General features: G+C 42.2%; 1 protein-coding gene and 1 non-coding gene across 2 annotated transcripts in view; both read right to left on the bottom strand.

Moving 5' to 3' along the window:
* Window positions 1-2578, bottom strand: part of LOC127573794 (ETS-related transcription factor Elf-1-like) — a 248422-nt gene extending 245844 nt beyond the window's left edge. Inside the window, exon 1 of the mRNA XM_052022300.1 lies at window positions 2433-2578. The gene's annotated coding sequence lies outside the window, so the exon portion shown is untranslated. The remainder of the gene's footprint in view (window positions 1-2432) is intronic.
* Window positions 2579-3627: 1049 nt separating this feature from the next.
* Window positions 3628-3699, bottom strand: trnae-uuc (transfer RNA glutamic acid (anticodon UUC)). The gene has a single exon. It is a non-coding gene; the product is annotated as a tRNA-Glu (tRNA).
* Window positions 3700-16910: the final 13211 nt, after the last annotated feature.

The following is a 16910-nucleotide window of genomic DNA, read 5'->3' as shown; positions in this document are numbered from 1 at the left end:
ATTTAGTTTTCAAGGAAAATTCCAAAATTTCAGCTAGAACCACCTGAACGCAGTTGCCAATGATGAGATGAAGGGAGTGAGAGATGGCTGAGAGAACATAAGAAATAGGGGCAGCCCTTCGAGCCTAATCCATCATTCAACAAGATCATGGCAGACCTTTATTTCACTGTCATTTTCTTGTACTATCTCCTACCCCCCATTTTCCTTGAACCTAATGAACTGTTTTCAATGAACACAATAACTGATGTTCTGCAGTCCCCTGGAGTATTGAATTTCAAAGAGTCACAATTTTTGGAGTGAAGAAAATTCTCTTCATCTCAGTCTGAGATGGCCCACCCTTCCCCTGAAATTGTACCCCCGTTCTAGATTCCTCACCAGGAAAAACATCCTCCCAATCTTCTCAATCTCTCCTCACGTAGCCAGTGCTGGAACCAGTCTAATCAATCTTTGCTGAACTCCTTCTATGGCAAGTACATCTTTTCTTGGGCAAGGAGACTTTCTTGACAACAAAAGTATCAATTAACCATTTCTCATTGCACAAAATGAGATCCAAAATAGCCTTTACCTCAGTCAGTTCCTCAACATATTAATCTAGAAAAGCATTGTGTATGCATTGCATGAACTAGTCTTGTACCTCATTACAGGAAATCTGCTTCATCTAGTTTACAAATACATTCAAATGATGACTACATTACTCCTGCTACACACACCTCTAATTTCCTGGTTTATGCCATGCCCAATATTTCAACTATAACGTGGTGGCCTAAAAATAACTCCTACCAATGTTTTCTGCCCTTTGCCATTTTCTTAACATGACCCAAATTGATTCCTATTCCAATTCTAAATAATGATCTATCAAGCAAAGATCATTTCTCACCACTGTACTGATCTCATCTCTGTACTGCCCTACACCACCACTATCGCTTTTTGGCTGTCCTTCCTAAATGTTGAATGCCCTGGAAAGTTTCATTTCCATCTTTGGTCACCCTGCAGATCAATGGGAATGAGATCATACATGTTTGCTTTTATTTATGCAATAATTCATTTATCTTGTTGTGAATACAGCTGACACTCAGATAATGAACCTTTAATGTTGTCATTTTTCTGTATTTTGTCTTCCCATGCTGCTTCACTTTGTCCTTGCTCTCTACTTATTTCACTTACTACTTTTCTAACTTCTTCTCAAGTATCCTTTAAAGTTCCCATCCGCCACCAAGCGTAAACACCCCTCCATCACCCCAGGGCCAAAAAAAATGGAAGAATATAATGTTCCCAGAGGGTTAGACAGGGAAGGCTTTGATCACAATGACAATAATATCCTTGCAATCGTGACAGTTGGAACAACTCCCAGCTACCACAGCACCAAATGGAAAGGGGAACAGAATTTTTAAATCCCAGTTTTGGTCTTGAAGTATTCACACTCCAATTCCACCTCCAGCTTCTGAGCTTTTTTGATACCCAAAATTTAATTTGAAGAATCCACAACTGCTGATGTCCTAAAATCAATTGGCACAGGATCTTTGAAAAATTCAGAAGGTCAGCTATTCTTAATGAGTTAACCGAATGCATTCCTCTTTCCTACATCATCTCAAGAGATAAAAGGTGTAATATTGAAACAAATATATTCTACTTAAAGTTAAACTGCAAGAGCGAGTTGCTTCCCACATAAGAACTTCCTAACCAGTTTGCACGAAATGTTTTCCCAAGAACACTACTGGTACTAACATGTTTTGTTTTACAGAAGGGCCTGCTAGATGATCAATAATCCTTCAATTTTATATTTAAAAAGTTTGAAGAGCCCCAGTGATTAGGTCAATGAGCTGGAGTGGTCAATTTAATGCGGTCTTTACAAGTTGGATAGCTGCCACCAACAATGACTGCTTGATATCTCAGAACATTGCAAGAGTGTGTGAGCGCACGTGGAGCAGGAGGCACAATGATGAAACTGAGACCTGATGTAGTGACCTCACCAGCGACAGTCTCCGACTACTTTTTCTTCATTTGACTTGGCACAGAAGGCTGAGATGGCAGCTTGGCTCGCCACAATGGGGAAAATATCCAATCATCGGACAACTCCGAAGGCTGTGACTGCTTTAAAGGGACCGTTACACTCACTTTTAAAACGCTACATGTATTATCCCACTCACCTTCAAAAGGACTCACTGTCAGTTTGAGAGGGCCTCTCATCATCATTGCAGTGATTAAGTAAATTCTCATTTAAAAAAGTATAAACCATGTGTCAGCACAAATCCTGTGTGAAGTCACATGAAACTCAGAGGATTGAACAAAATGATGTCAGTCACCGCACTTGGTTACATGCTAAGTGGACGCTTTAGTCTTACAGTTGGGCTTCTCTCTGGTCTACAAGAGTTAGGAAACTCGCTCACAGTTCGTACTCCCATTCACCGAATGAGGGAACTCTTTCAACCTACCTTTGAACAACTCTTTGCTGATGAATGAAGCGCAGTCCTTTCACCATTCGCCAGACTCCACGCACGGTCGCGTACTCCACCAAAGCTCCCGAATGTTTGGGGATTTCCTAATTCGATTTTCACCATTTCCATTGGCTCAGGGTGAAGCACAATTTTTCCATAACATCAGCCAATTGCCGCAATAAGGGATCGTCTCCAAGCTTAACACGGGATGAAAATGAAAAGGCATTTTCCATCTCCACATCCGGTATTGTTGCGGTGTTTAAAGCCTGGAGAAACAAGCAAAAAATTCACATGACAAGTCGAAGGTGTAATATTCTTTTCTTTCAGAAGAAAGCTGTTTTCAAAGATTGAACAATATACAAAAGAAGTGGCGAACAAGCAAATTCGAAGAGGGTCCCGGTTAGGGCAGGTAGTTAGGGAAGATTATTCCGATAGGCTGCAGCAAGGTTTCAGGGAATGCAAAATCCATTCATTAGTTTGGCACTGGCACCGAGGTGGGGTGCGGGATTTCAAACCACGAAGGGCCGGGAGTCACGAACAGTGTAGATAGGGTTTGGAAGCACTGCCCCAGAACTGGGGGGGATACCAACAAAATACATTTAAAATGTGTGCACCAAAGAAAAACTATACTCAAGCACATCCACCATTATCTAATTATGTGGACCTAGCTGCTTTAATGGGAAGTGAGACAAACTTATTTGTAATAATTAGTTGACATCATCCTAAAGGCTCCTCATCCGGACTCTGGACGGAGAAGGTACATTTAGAGACGCTCCCTTGGATTACAGTACTGCTCCTATTTTTCCCAGAAATGATCCCGAAAGACTTTTCGACATCGCATGTCATGGGGAAATAGTACAGGTTAGAGATGCGGGAACCCGTCCCCTGGCCGCGCCTCCGTCTCTGCCACACAACCTGCAGTCCAGCAGGGAAACTGCACGTATTGCAAGGAAAACTCAAAACAGCCATCCTTCCGTCCCGTCAACCCAATACAACCTCCGAATTGTGCGGGGCGGCTCGGTCCGGAGAGCAGTCACTCTCCGGAGAGCAGTCACTCTGCAGAGAGCGGCCTGCCTGCCGGAGTTCGGCACCCCTGGGGTTCTCATACCCACCCGAGATGCTCGACTCACATGGGAAATTATAACACTTAATTTATTTTTAAAAAATTACAAATAAAGATACAAAACTGTAATTCCCATACCGGGAGTCGAACCCGGGCCGCCTGGGTGAAAACCAGGAATCCTAACCGCTAGACCATATGGGAACGGTTCATTAAAGCGCCTTGTGAACTGAGACGAAGCTGCTGAGAGTATTACAACATTTCATTCTGCCCATAGATCAGAAGGCCTAGAGTCCCCGATGAAACCAACCCGTGCCTATGGCCGAACTTCAGACACTAGGTTGATACTGCAAGTCAGTCAACAATGGAGCCCTTCTATTTTTATACCAGCTGCTCTTTCTCAGCCCAGTCTGCTCTGAAATGTGTAGCTACTGCAATAACCCAGAAATCGTGCTACTGGAGTTTTTGCCTTACAATTCACTGTTGTGGCTTCTCACCAGCCAGTGATCCAACCTGAAATGGACTTAAATCTACTCCTGATTAAAAAAAAGTGTACTGTTTAAAAGGGCATGATTCAGAAAGAAACGAAAAGATTGGCTACAGAATAAATTGTCTTAAGAAACGTGCTTAATATCGGGGTGTCGTTTGCCAACAAAATGTTCACAATTCCATATAAACATGTGGATTTGACTTTAATTTCTTAATTCCTGAATGATTGGACTCATTTGCAACAGTGCAGTTACATACCCACAGTAGCTCGAGCTAACATCTTTTCAGTGGACTGCTAAATTGCCATACATCTATAGGGGGCATTGCAGCTGATCTCGACATTGCTTTCAGCACTCAACCTGATAAATACTTGTAGCAGCCCTGAAGGTAAATGGGACCGCAAAATAAATGGTAGAAGTGGTAAAGGGATGGAATTAAGGTGACAAGTAGAAATTACAAAGATAAAACAGCAATTTAATAACTTATATAAAAATGAGCTGATTGTGTTCATAAAGGACAGATCAGCGAAAAATGATCAAAATAGGGCAAATGGTGGAGGGTTAAAATTAAAGACACTATTTCAATTCAAGAAACCTTAAAAATAAAATTTATTATTGGCAAAAATTAAAATAATGGATTTGATTTAGTAGCCTTGGTTGCAAGTTGTCCATAGTTTTAAACTAAATATAAGAAATATATTACCCGTTAATAAACGATATTACCGTACAGCACAACGACAGGCCCATCAGCTCACAAAGTCTGCGCCAAACATGATGACAAATTAAACTAATTCTCTTCTGCCTGTAAACGATCTGTATCCCCTCTATTCCCTGCATATCCATGTGTCTAACAGCCTCTTAAACGCCACTGTCGTATCTGCTTCCATCAATCCCCTGGCAGCCAGTTCCAGGCACCTACCACTCTGTGTAAAAATAAACTTGTCCACACATCTCCTTTAAACTTTCCCCCTCACACCTTAAATGCATGCCCTTTAGTCCTTGACATTTCTACCTTGGGGAAAAAGATTTTGACTCTCTTCCTTATCTATGCCTCTCATAATCTTACAAACTTCTATCAGGTCTCCCCTCAGCCTCTGATGCTCCAGAGAAAACAACCCAAGTTTTTCCAACCTCCCCTTAAAGCTCATACCCTCTAAGCCAGGCAGCATCCTGGTTAACCTCTTTAGCACTCTTTCCAATTCCTCTACATCCTCCCTGTAATGGGGCGACCAGAATTGCATGCAATGTCAGGATTTTCAGGTTTAATTAGTAAGCTCCGAGTGAAGAATCCTCATCAAAAGAATGAAAATAATGTAATTGAATTTCACTTTGAGTTTAATTGTGATGTTCTTAAGACCAAAGTAGTGTCTTAAACTTAAATATGAAGAAATGCATAGGTATGAGGGACAAGCTAGGTGGATTGGAAAATTTAATTGAAAGGTAATAGATGGGCAATGTACAAACTTAAAATTAAAGTTTTAAGTTGAGAGCGGAGAGATTTAATAGGAACCCGAGGGGCAACTTTTTCCACCCAGAGGGTTGTCAGTATATGGAAATAAGCCTCCAGAGGAAGTGGTTGAGGCAGATAAATTAATAACATTTAAAAGGTACTTGGACAGGTACATGGATAGGAAAGGTTTCGAGGGATATGGGCCAAACGTGGGTAAATACGACAAGCTTAGATGGGAATCTTGGCTGGCATAGACCAGCTGGGCCGCAGGGCCTGTATGACTATAAATATTTTATATTTTCAATGAATTTACTGCCATGGAATAGTAAATGTTCTATAGGAAAAAATCATCCACCCATAGCAAATTAAAAAAGTTGAGGACAATACTTTATTGAAGGAAAAGACAGATATGTGAAGAAGGACAGTAAGCCTAAGAATTAGGAGTATTATTTTTAAAAAGGCATAGAACATAGAACAGTACAGCACAGGAACAGGCCCTTCAGCCCACAATGTCTGTGCCAACCATGGTACAGACCCTCCATGTGCCTGTCTAAATGCCTCTTCAACTCCGCTATCGTGTTTGCTTCCACCACCACCCGTAAAAAGCAACAAAGTAAAGCCAAAAAGGTAAATAATTGAATATGAAACTAGCAATATATATTGAATAGGTTGCAAGAGGTTTCGCAAGTATAAGAAAGGGAGTAAGTGAGAATCATTGCAGCATGAAAATGTGCAATGGTAAATGAGGAAATGACTGAGATGTTAAACAAATGCTTTGCATTCTGTTTTCACAGTAGAGAATGCTAAAAACATTCTAAATAAAGTGGGAGACCAAGGGATAATGAGGAAATTAATACCTGTAAAGAAAAATTACTGGCAAAATTAATTGAGTCTAAAAACTGATGGTTTATGTCCTGGGGTCAGAAAAAGCTGCAGAGATAGTGGCTGAAATCTACTAATAGCTGGATTGGAATACAGTACAATGATATGATAGCCATTACAAAGATTTGGTTGAGAGAAGGGCTGGACTGGCAGTTCAACTTTCCAGGATTTAGATGTTTCCAACGTGATGGAGAGAGATGGGGGAGTTGCACTGCTTATCAGGGAGAATGTCACAGCTGCACATAGAAAGGACATCCTTGAGCGCTCAACCAGTGAGGCAACATGGGTAGAGCTCAGGAATAAGAAAGATCACAGTGTTGGGGTTATATTATTGGCTTCCCAGTAGCCAGCGGAAGACAGAGAAACAGGTATGTAGACAGATTATGAAAAGGTGTGAAAGGAACAGGATTATCATAGTGGGTGACTTTAATTCCCCCTACATTGACTCAGACGTCCTTAGTGCCAGAGGCTTAGATGGGGCAGAATTTGTTAGGTGCATCCAGGAGGGTTTCCTGAAACATTATATAGATAATCCAACCAGGGAAGGTGCCATACTAGACCTTGTATTGAAAAGTGTGCCGAGCCAGGTGATTGGAATTTCAGTGGGAGAGCATTTTGGGGACAGTGATGATAACTCTGTAAATTTTCAGACAGTCATGGATAAGGATACAACTAGATCTCAAGGGAAGTGCTATATTGGGGAAAGGCTAATTACAACAGTATGAGGCAGAACAGATTGGGAGCAGCAATGATTGGGCGTTATTCTGACATGTGGGAGTCACTTAAAGAATGCTGGTTATAGCTGGTCATGAGGAGGTGTACAGGAATGAGATTGATCAGCTGGTTGAGTGGTACAGCAACAACAACACACTCAACATCAGCAAGACCAAGGAGTTGATTGTGGACTTCAGAAAGGGGAAGTCGGGAGAACACACACCAATGCTTATTGAGGGGGTCAGCGGTGGAAAGGGTGAGCAACTTCAAGTTTCCGTGTATCAACATCTCAGAGGGTCCATCCTGGGTCCAACACATTGATGCAATCATGAAGGCGGTGCGCCAGTGGCTCTACTTTGTTAGGAGTTTGAGGAGGTTTGGCATGTCACCAAAGACTCTTGCAAATTTCTATAGATGTATGATGGAGAGCATTCGGACTGGTTGCATCACAGCCTGGTATGGAGGCTCTAATGCGAAGGATAGCAAGAGGCTGCAGAGGGTCGTAGACTCAGCCAGCTCTATCACAGGCACAACTCTCTCCACTGTCGAAGACATCTTCAAGAGATGGTGTTTCAAGAAGGCGGCATCGATCACCAAGGACCTTCACCATTCGGCTCATGCCCTCTTCTCATTACTACCATTGGGGAGGAGGTACAGGAGCCTGAAGACCCACACTCAACGAGTTAGGTACAACTTCTTGCCCTCTGCCATCAAATTTCTGAACAGTCCATGAACACTACCTTTTTTCTTGCCCTACTTATTTTGTAATTTATAGTAATTGTTATATCTTTGCACTGTACTGCTGTTGCAAAACAACAAATTTCACGTCATATAAGTCAGTAATAATAAACCTGATTCTGATTCAGAACCAACAAGTGCCTGTGAAGATAAAAGACAAGGATGGCAAGGTTTGGGAATCTTGGATGATGAGAGATGTTGTAAATTTAGTCAAAAAGAAAAAGGAAGCATATGCAAGGATTAGGAAGCTGAAATGGGACAGGGTCCAGATAGCAGGAAAAAACTTGAACAGGGGATCAGGAGGACCATGAAAGGTCCTTAGTCAGTAGAATCAAGGAAAACACCAAATCCTTTTATACATACATTAAAAACAAGAGAGTAGCCAAGGAGATTGTAGGGCCACTCAAGGACAAAGGAGAAAATTTATGCCTGGAGCAAGAGTAAGTGAGTAAGGTACTAAATGTGTACTTTGCATCGGTATTCACCGAGAAGAAGGACATGGAAGATAGTGAAATCAGGGAGGGGTGTGCTGATATTTTAGAGCATGTTGATATCAAGGTGGAGGTGGTATTGGATCGTTTGAAGAACATTAAGGTGGATAAGCCTCCAGGGCCTGATGGGATCCATTGCAGGTTATTGAGAGAGGCAAGTGAGGAGATTGCTGTGGCCTTGGCAGAGATCTTTAGATCCTCTTTAGTCACAGGCAAGGTCCCAGAGGTCTGGAGAATAGCCAATCTTATTCCTTTGTTTAAATAAGGCAATAGGGACAAACCTGGAAATTATAGGCCGGTGAGTCTTACATCAGTGATAAGCAAATTAATGGAAAAGATTCTTAGGGATAGGATCTACTCACATCTGGAAAAGCATGGACTCATTAGGGATAGTCAGCAGGGCTTTGTGCAGGGGAGGTCACAAACAATTTGAGATTTTTTTTGAGGAGGTGACAAAAATGAATGATGAGGATGAGGCAGTGGATGTTGCATTCGACAAAGTCCCTCATTGCAGGTTGATCCAAGATTAAGGCACATGGGATCCATGGAGACTTTGTAGATTGGATTCAAAATTGGCTTTGCCATCGAAGATAGAAGGTACTGGTGGGAAGGGTATTATTCTCACTGAAGGTCTATGACCAGCGGTGTTCCACAGCAATAAGTGTTCGGACCGCTGTTGTTTGTGATGTATATTCAATTTGGACGAAAATGTAGGTGGGCTGTAGATTTGCAGACGACAATAAAACTTGCAGAGTTGTGGTTAGTGAGGAAGGCTGTCAAAGGATACAGCAGGATACAGATCAGTTGGAAATGTGGATTAGAGAAATGGCAGATGGTTTAATCCAGATAAATGTGAGGTCATGCATTACGGGAGTACCAATGAGGCTGGGACACACACCAAAGATAGGGTGCTATGTAGTATTGAGGAACTGAGGGACCTTGGTGCACAAGTCCAAAGATCTATGACGTTGACAGTGCAGGGGGATAACATGGCTAAGATGGCATATGGATGCTGGCCTTCATTAGTTGGGGCAGTGATTACAAGAGCAGGGTGATTATGGTCCAAGTTTATAAAACATTGCTCAGGCCTCAGCTGCAGTACTGTAACAATTCTGATCACCACACTATAGGAAGGTGGTGACAGCACTGGAGAGGATGCAGTTCTGATTCACCAGGACATTGCCTGGGATGGAGTGGTTAAATTATGATGAGAGACTGGAGCAGAGAAGGTTAAGATGGGACATGGTTAAGGTATATCAAATAGTGATGGGTATAGCTAGGGTAGACCAAAGGCAACTCTTCCCCTCATCAGAGGTGAATAAAACTAGTGGCCGTAGACTTGGACTAAGAGGCAAGAACCTCCTCTGCTCCAGTTTCTCCTCATAACTGGAGCACTTCACCCAGAGAGTGGCAAGTACCTGAAATGTACTACCTGGGAGAGTGGTGGAAGCACTGTCACTGATAGCATCCAAGAAGTGTCCAGCTGAACACTGAAATCACTATAGCATAGAAGGCTATGAGTCAAGTGCTGGAAGATAGGATTAATATAGATGGATGCCCAGTGAATGCATGAGTGTAGTGGGCTGAATGGCCCATTACCATGCTGAATGGCTCTTTTCAAAAAAAAAAATCAGAACTAGGAGCAGTAGTTGGCCACTCAGCCCCTCAAACTTGTGCTATACAATATGATGGCTGATCATCTACATCAACATTTTCCTGTCCTTTTCCCATATCCCTCAATACCTCTAATATCCACCAATAAAACCATCTTCCCTTGCTCCCATTGCAAAATTCTAAAGGGACTGTTCCATCTGCAGCTCCCCACATTTTCCCAGGCAACCCTGCCCTTTTAACCTCTTCCTTCCCCACCAGCCACAGACCCAAACAGTCCTTCCAGGTGAATTTACTTGCACGTCTTCCAATCTAGTGTACTGCAATCAATGCTCACAATGAGGTCTCCTCGACATTGGAGAAACCAAACGCAAGTATGAAGGTGAGTAGATTGCAGGACACCTCCATTCAGTTTGCAAAGGTGACCGTGAGCTTCTTGGCTTTTTTCACTTTAATTCTCTGTCTTACTCAGTCTTCCACTTCCTGCAATAAACTGAAGGAACTGCACCTCACTTTACATCTTCTTCAGGACTTGAAGTGAATTTAACATTTTTTTTCCTCTCTCTCTCGGTCAACAGATGTGGCAATATCTTTCCCTTCAATTTGTTTCTTTTCTCCTTTCCATCTTTAACTGTTCATTTTAAAAGTGTTATGCTTGACAACTTTGGTCTGCATCCTGTCACGTACTCTCCAACCTCACCTTCCCCACAACTTAAAACATATTTTCTCACATAAGAGGAAAGTTAAATTAAAATAGATTTGTACATTAGTGTTTTAATATTGAGAATGTTATAAAGAATGTTAAAGCAAATAATATATTAACTATATTAAAATGGTGTAAGATCCAGAAGCAAAGCATGATGGTCAACCCAGTCACAAATAATGCTCACTAGAAAGAATATGTTGAAATGGAATTCTGTTTAAAAATTGCAGAATGTGAAAGCCAGTGCACTAATTTAGACTGTGGAACTGTTATTTTGGAAGCAGACAGATAATCTTGGGACAGAATAACCACATTAAATCTACCAGGAACGTGCTAATAAGGCACATTACATTGAAACAAGTAGGGCCAGAACACTGATTAGGCAACAGCCAGAACAGAGGAGGGGTTGAAACAACCAAAAGGCCATGTTGCTGAAACAAATCACATTTGTCACAGAATTCAACACTACTAATATAAAGGCACCATTCAAGGATTAGCTCAGTCTGCAAAAAAGTAAATGATGATAAGGAATGGCTTAATCCACAGAAAAGACAGGATTTATAATAAATGAGAGTTAAAATACATTTTTGACAGGAAGAGGGGTAAAAAAAGTTCTGGGAATTGGTAGCTAACTGGGCAAGATCAAACACAAATTGTATACAAGGGGGAGGGGGGGAGGAGCAGCGGAGAGCATAGAACATTACAGCACAGTACAGGCCCTTTGGCCGTTGTGCCGACATTTTATCCTCCTCCAATATCTATCCAACACTTCCCTCCCACATAGGCCTCCATTTTTCTATTATTCATGTGGCTATCTAAGAGTCTCTTAAATGTCCCTAATGTATCTGCCCCCACAACCTCTGACGGCAGTTTGTTCCATATACCCAACACTCATAGTAAAAAAAAACTTACCCCTGACATCCCCCTTATATCTTCCTCCAATCACCTTAAAATTATGCCCCCTCCTGTTAGCCATTTTCACCCTTGGAAAATGTCTCTGACTGTCCACTTGATCCATGCCTCTTATCATCTTGTACACTTCTATCAAGTCAACTCTCATCCTCCTTCTCTTCAAAGAGAAAAGCCCTAGCTTACTCAACCTACACTCATAAGACATGCTCTCCAATCCAGGCAGCATCCTGGTAGATCTCCTCTGTACCCTCCCTAACACTTCCACATCCTTCCTATAATGAGGAGACCAAAAATGAACACAATACTCCAAGTGTGGTCTAACCAGAGTTCTACAGAGCTGCAACATTACAGCTCGCGGCTCTTGAACTCAATACCCCGACGAATGAAGACCAACACACCATACACCTTCGTAACAACCCTATCAACCTGCACTGCAACCTTGAGGGATCTATGGACGTGGACACCAAGATCCCCCTGTTCCTCCACACTGCTAAAAGTCCTGCCATTAACCTTGTATTCTGCCTTCAAATTCAATCTTCCAAAGTGTATTACTTCACACTTTTCTGGGTTGAACTCCATCTGCCATTTCTCAGCCCAGCTCTGCATTGTATCAATGTCCTGTTGTAATCTACAGTAACCTTCTTCACTATCCACAACACCAACCTTCGTGTCATCAGCAAACTTACTAACCCACCCTTCCACATCCTTGTCCAAGTCATTTATAAAAATCACAAAGAGCAGGGGTCCCAGAACAAATCACTGCGGAACACCAGTGGTCACCGACCTCCAGGCAGAATACGCTCCATCTACCACCACCCTGTCTTCTATGGGCGAGCCAATTCTGAATCCACACAGCCAAGTTTCCCTGGATCACATGCCTCCTGATTTTCTGAATAAGCCTTCCATGAGGAACCTTATCTAACACCTTACTGAAATCCAATGAACACCACATCTACTGCTCTACCTTCAATGTGCTTTGTCACATCCTCAAAGAATTCCATGAAGCTTGTGAGGCATGGCGTGCCCCTCACAAAGCTATGCTGACTGTCCCTGATCAGTCTATGCTTCTCCAAATGCCCATAAATCCTGTCTCTGAGAATTTTCTCCAGTAATTTGCCCACCACTGAAGTAAGACTCACTGGTCTGTAATTCCCAGGGTTATCCCTACTCCCTTTCTTAAAGGAACAACATTTGCCACCCTCCAATCATCTGGCACTACTCCTGTCGCCAGTGAGAATGCAAAGATCATTGCCAAAGGCACAGCAATCTCTTCCCTCGCTCCCTGTAATAACCTTGGATATATCCCATCTGCCCCGGTGACTTAGCTATCCAAATGTTTCTCAAAAGTTTCAGCACATCCTCTTTCCTCACGTCAACATGCCTCACACGTATCAGCCTGTTGTATGCCATCCTCAAGTGTCAAAGTCTCTCTCACTGGTGAATACTGAAGCAAAGTATTTATTAAGGATCTCCCCTACCTCATCTGACTCCAGAGGGATAGAAGCAGACGATATGGGAAAGTATTTAATTGGGGGAGGGGGAATTATGATGCTATTAGGCAGGAACTTGGGAGCATAAGTTCCTGCCTAAGTTTCCTCTCATCCCTGATCAGTCCTACCCTCATTCTAGTTATCCTCCTATTCTTCATATATGTGTAGAACACCTTGGGGTTTTCCTTAATCCTACTTGCCAAGGCCTTCTCATGCCTCCTTCTAGCTCTCCTAAGTCCATTCTTAAGCTCCCTCCTGACTACCTTGTAACTCTCCAGAGCCCCGTCTGATCTATGCTTTCTAAATCTTAAGTAAGCTTCTGTCTTCCTCTTGACAAGATATTCTACATCTCGTGTCAACCACGGTTCCTTCACTCTACCATCCTTACCCTGCCTCAATGGGACAAACCTATGCAGAACCCCATGCAAGTACTCCCTGAACAACCTCCACATTTTGGCTGTGCGCTTCCCCAAGAACATCTGTTTCCAATTTACGCTCCCAAGTTCCTGCCTAATAGCATCATAATTCCCCCTCCCCCAATTAAATACTTTCCCATATCATCTGCTTCTATCCCTCTCCAAGGCTATGGTAAAGGTCAAAGAGTTACGATCACTGTCTCCAAAATGCTCTCCCACCAAGAGATCTGAAACCTGATCAGGCTCAATGCCTAGTACCAGGTCCAGTATGGCCTCTCCCCTAGTCGACCTGTCCACATAAATTCACAAATTAAACCAGAAGGATCAGAATTTATTTCAACAAGACACAGCAGGAGGGAAGGAGACCCATACCACAGTCACTCAAATGGCAAGCCTCCAAGGTTTTGAGGAACAGACTGTGATTTGCCTTTGTTACCTATTGTTTCTTTCTGCTGGGTGCAACTTACTTAACTAATCACTTGTGCTAATAACCAATGTATCTGCGCGCATAATGGTTTCCTGTTGTCACAAACAAGTTTATTTAGTTAAATTAAGTACTAACTGGCAAACCCTGTACTTTTCCAGTTCTGATCAAGGAGCCTTGATTTGAAATGTTAAGTTCATCTCTCTCCTGACTTGCTGAGTGCTTCCGGCCCATTTATTTTGGATTTTCAGCATCTCGTTTTTTTGCCCCGACTCTGCCGGTTTGTTGAGAAAATTAATGCTGATCGTAAAGCTGTCCTTGTTTTCTTTATAGAAGAGCAGAAAGTACATACAGCATCTACAATTTGACGATCACAAAAGCAGTCAAATAATTTTGAAAGGATTCACATTTTTATGCATTGCACTGTTACCTGCAAGGTTCGATAGAATATGCAGGATCTAAACGGGGAGCACAGTGGAGCAATTAGCAGAGCTGCCGCTTTACAATATCAAAGACCTGGGTTCAATCTGACCTTAAATGTTGCATGTGTGGATTTTGTACGTTTTCCTTGTGATTGATGAAGTTTTCTCCGGGTGCTCTTGCTTCCTACTATATCCCAAAGACATTCAGGTTGGTAGTTTAATTGGATACTGTAAATTGAGTGGTAGATGTGCAAGTGAGTGGTAGAATCTGGAAGTTGATGAGAATATGGGATTACTGCAAATGGGTGGTTGATGGGTCGGCATGATTCAATGAGCCGAAGGTCATGTCTCCATGTGGTATGTCTTTATGACTCTATTTGTTTTCTCTCTCTCGCCAAGTTGTTGGTAGGTTAACAAATAACAAAGCTCCAAAAATAAATTCATTAATGCAAATAATACTGTTGTATTTGGCCAACTCCTTGGCAGAGGGTGGTTCATCCTCGTCTGTCTCTGGGGTAGTCATTGTACTTATACAGGACTAACACCATGCCAGTCACAGATCAAATGCCTCCTTTATACTGGGTGCCCCCCCCCCCCACCCCAGCACAGTCTGCCCTGGAAGTGTAGATACTTTGATTGTCCTGAATCCCACAATGAAGTTATGCTACCAATAGTGGCATTGGAATTCCTGGGTTGGAGGTACTTACTGTTGATATTCACCTTAGTGAGCAAGAACTACTTAGCCTGGCTCTTAAATGACACTTAACAATACGTCTTTCACCAGCAAATGAAAACTTCACACACAAATAAAGTACCGTCCCAAGAAGCACTCAAGGCCACTTGTACAGAGCATTTGCAGGTCAAGATTCCTTTGTTCCTCCATAACACTCAGTAAATTCACTGAATGCATTACCTCACATTTCTCTAGATTAAATTCTATTTGCCACTTTTCTGCCATACTAGCCTGACCATCAGTTGAAAACTGTATGCCCATCAACTGTTAAGACAATTTTGGTACCATCTGTAAATTTCTTCATTATGTGCTCTTTTCTCAAGTCAGTATTCATAATCAAAAATTGTTTTGAGACTTAGATGCCTTCCGGAATCTCCCGAAATACCTGCCTTGTTTTTTTTGCCCGTCTGGAATCATCTAGTCCCTGTCTTCCCGCATTCTCAGGCTGATGAGTGACCATCTCCTGAAATGTTCTATCCATGAAACTGGGCATTGTGGTGGGGTTTCAGTAATGTCTGCTGTTCTTCAAGCTCAAAACCTGGAGTTTGAACACCTCAACTGATGGCACTGCCTGCACCTGTGTTTGTCATATCCTTAGGTGCCCTGTAATGCATCTATTTATTATTTCACTAGGCAGAAATAAAATAGCAGAACAGTACCTCTTTTCTACAAAACCCAATTTCCCCACTTACCAAGATTCTGAGTTTTATTTTCTGTAAAAGTAATACTCAGGGGTGCTGGACTTCATGCTGCTAATTGTGTTCATTAGCAAAATCCTCTTATTATACCAGCTTCCAAACACCTAAAGTAAGCCCTGACTAATAGTAATTACCTTATAACCAATTGCAGCCTGTCACCTAATTAATTATACACTACCACCAGCAAGCAGCTTGTTCACCACTAGCAAGTAGAAACTACGAGTTAATGTTGAGGTGAAATGCTAAATGGAAACTGTAAAACAATCACCCCTAATGTTCTCCCACTCACCAGATAGTTCCTACAGTATTGTTGATTTGTAATCACACATTGGTCTCCAGGTGCTTAGCTAAGCAGTCGTTATCCATGTGTGATTTAGTTGATGAGTGGAGTTTCAGTCAATTGTGGGAGCTTCAGATCAATCTTGATTCTGACCCACATAGGGACACAGGCATTTCCAACATCCACTGGATAGACCTGTAGTGGAAGCCTAGTTGACTTATCTTCCTAAATAGGACAGTCCTGATATCAACTGATAAACCCCAACCTGGATCATCTGGGTGAAAGCCAGGAATCCTAACTGTTGGTCTAGATGGGGCCCACTCTCAATAAGGAGCTTAGTTCCCTCAAAGGTTTGAGAGGATTGCTGTAATGATTAAAAGAATTAATACATGATAAATGCAGGAGAAGCAGACTGTTCATTTTGGCCTCGATCCAAGGCAATCACAGAGTTGATACGACATTGCCCTCATGAGTATGAGCATTGACTAATGCATGTTGGAGGGATTCAATTTTGGTCTCATTTTAGGGAGACAGAGCTTGAGACTTGTACAAATCCAGATAATTGAATGTGTATGAAAATAAAAAAAAATGAAATTGCTGGAAACACTCAGACAACATGTGTAGAAAGAGGAACAGAATTCATGTTTCAATTCAAAGAGCCCTCATCAGAGAACTGGGAAAGTGCAAAACAAGTTACTTTTAAATTGCAGAGAGTATCACTATGCATTCCTTCACCACACCCCATAAAAAATTTCTGCTTACAGGGATGCCTTTGCAAAAATTCCATGGCAGTGAGGAGGATTGACCTTGGTCTTGATCTCGGATAGTCAGTGGATTTATTCCAGGCTAACACAAGGTCGGTCGGGGATCAAACTACAGTATCCTTACCATCACGGTCAGCCCTGAAATCTATAGCTACCTAACCTGCTCAGAGCTGGCCTATTGCTGCAGATAGTGGCTTTG

The sequence above is a fragment of the Pristis pectinata genome, chromosome 8 (genome assembly GCF_009764475.1).
Source record: "Pristis pectinata isolate sPriPec2 chromosome 8, sPriPec2.1.pri, whole genome shotgun sequence".
NCBI classification, from domain to species: domain Eukaryota; kingdom Metazoa; phylum Chordata; class Chondrichthyes; order Rhinopristiformes; family Pristidae; genus Pristis; species Pristis pectinata.
Note: the sequence above shows the minus strand (reverse complement) of the source record. Positions and strands in the feature narration are given on the sequence as shown.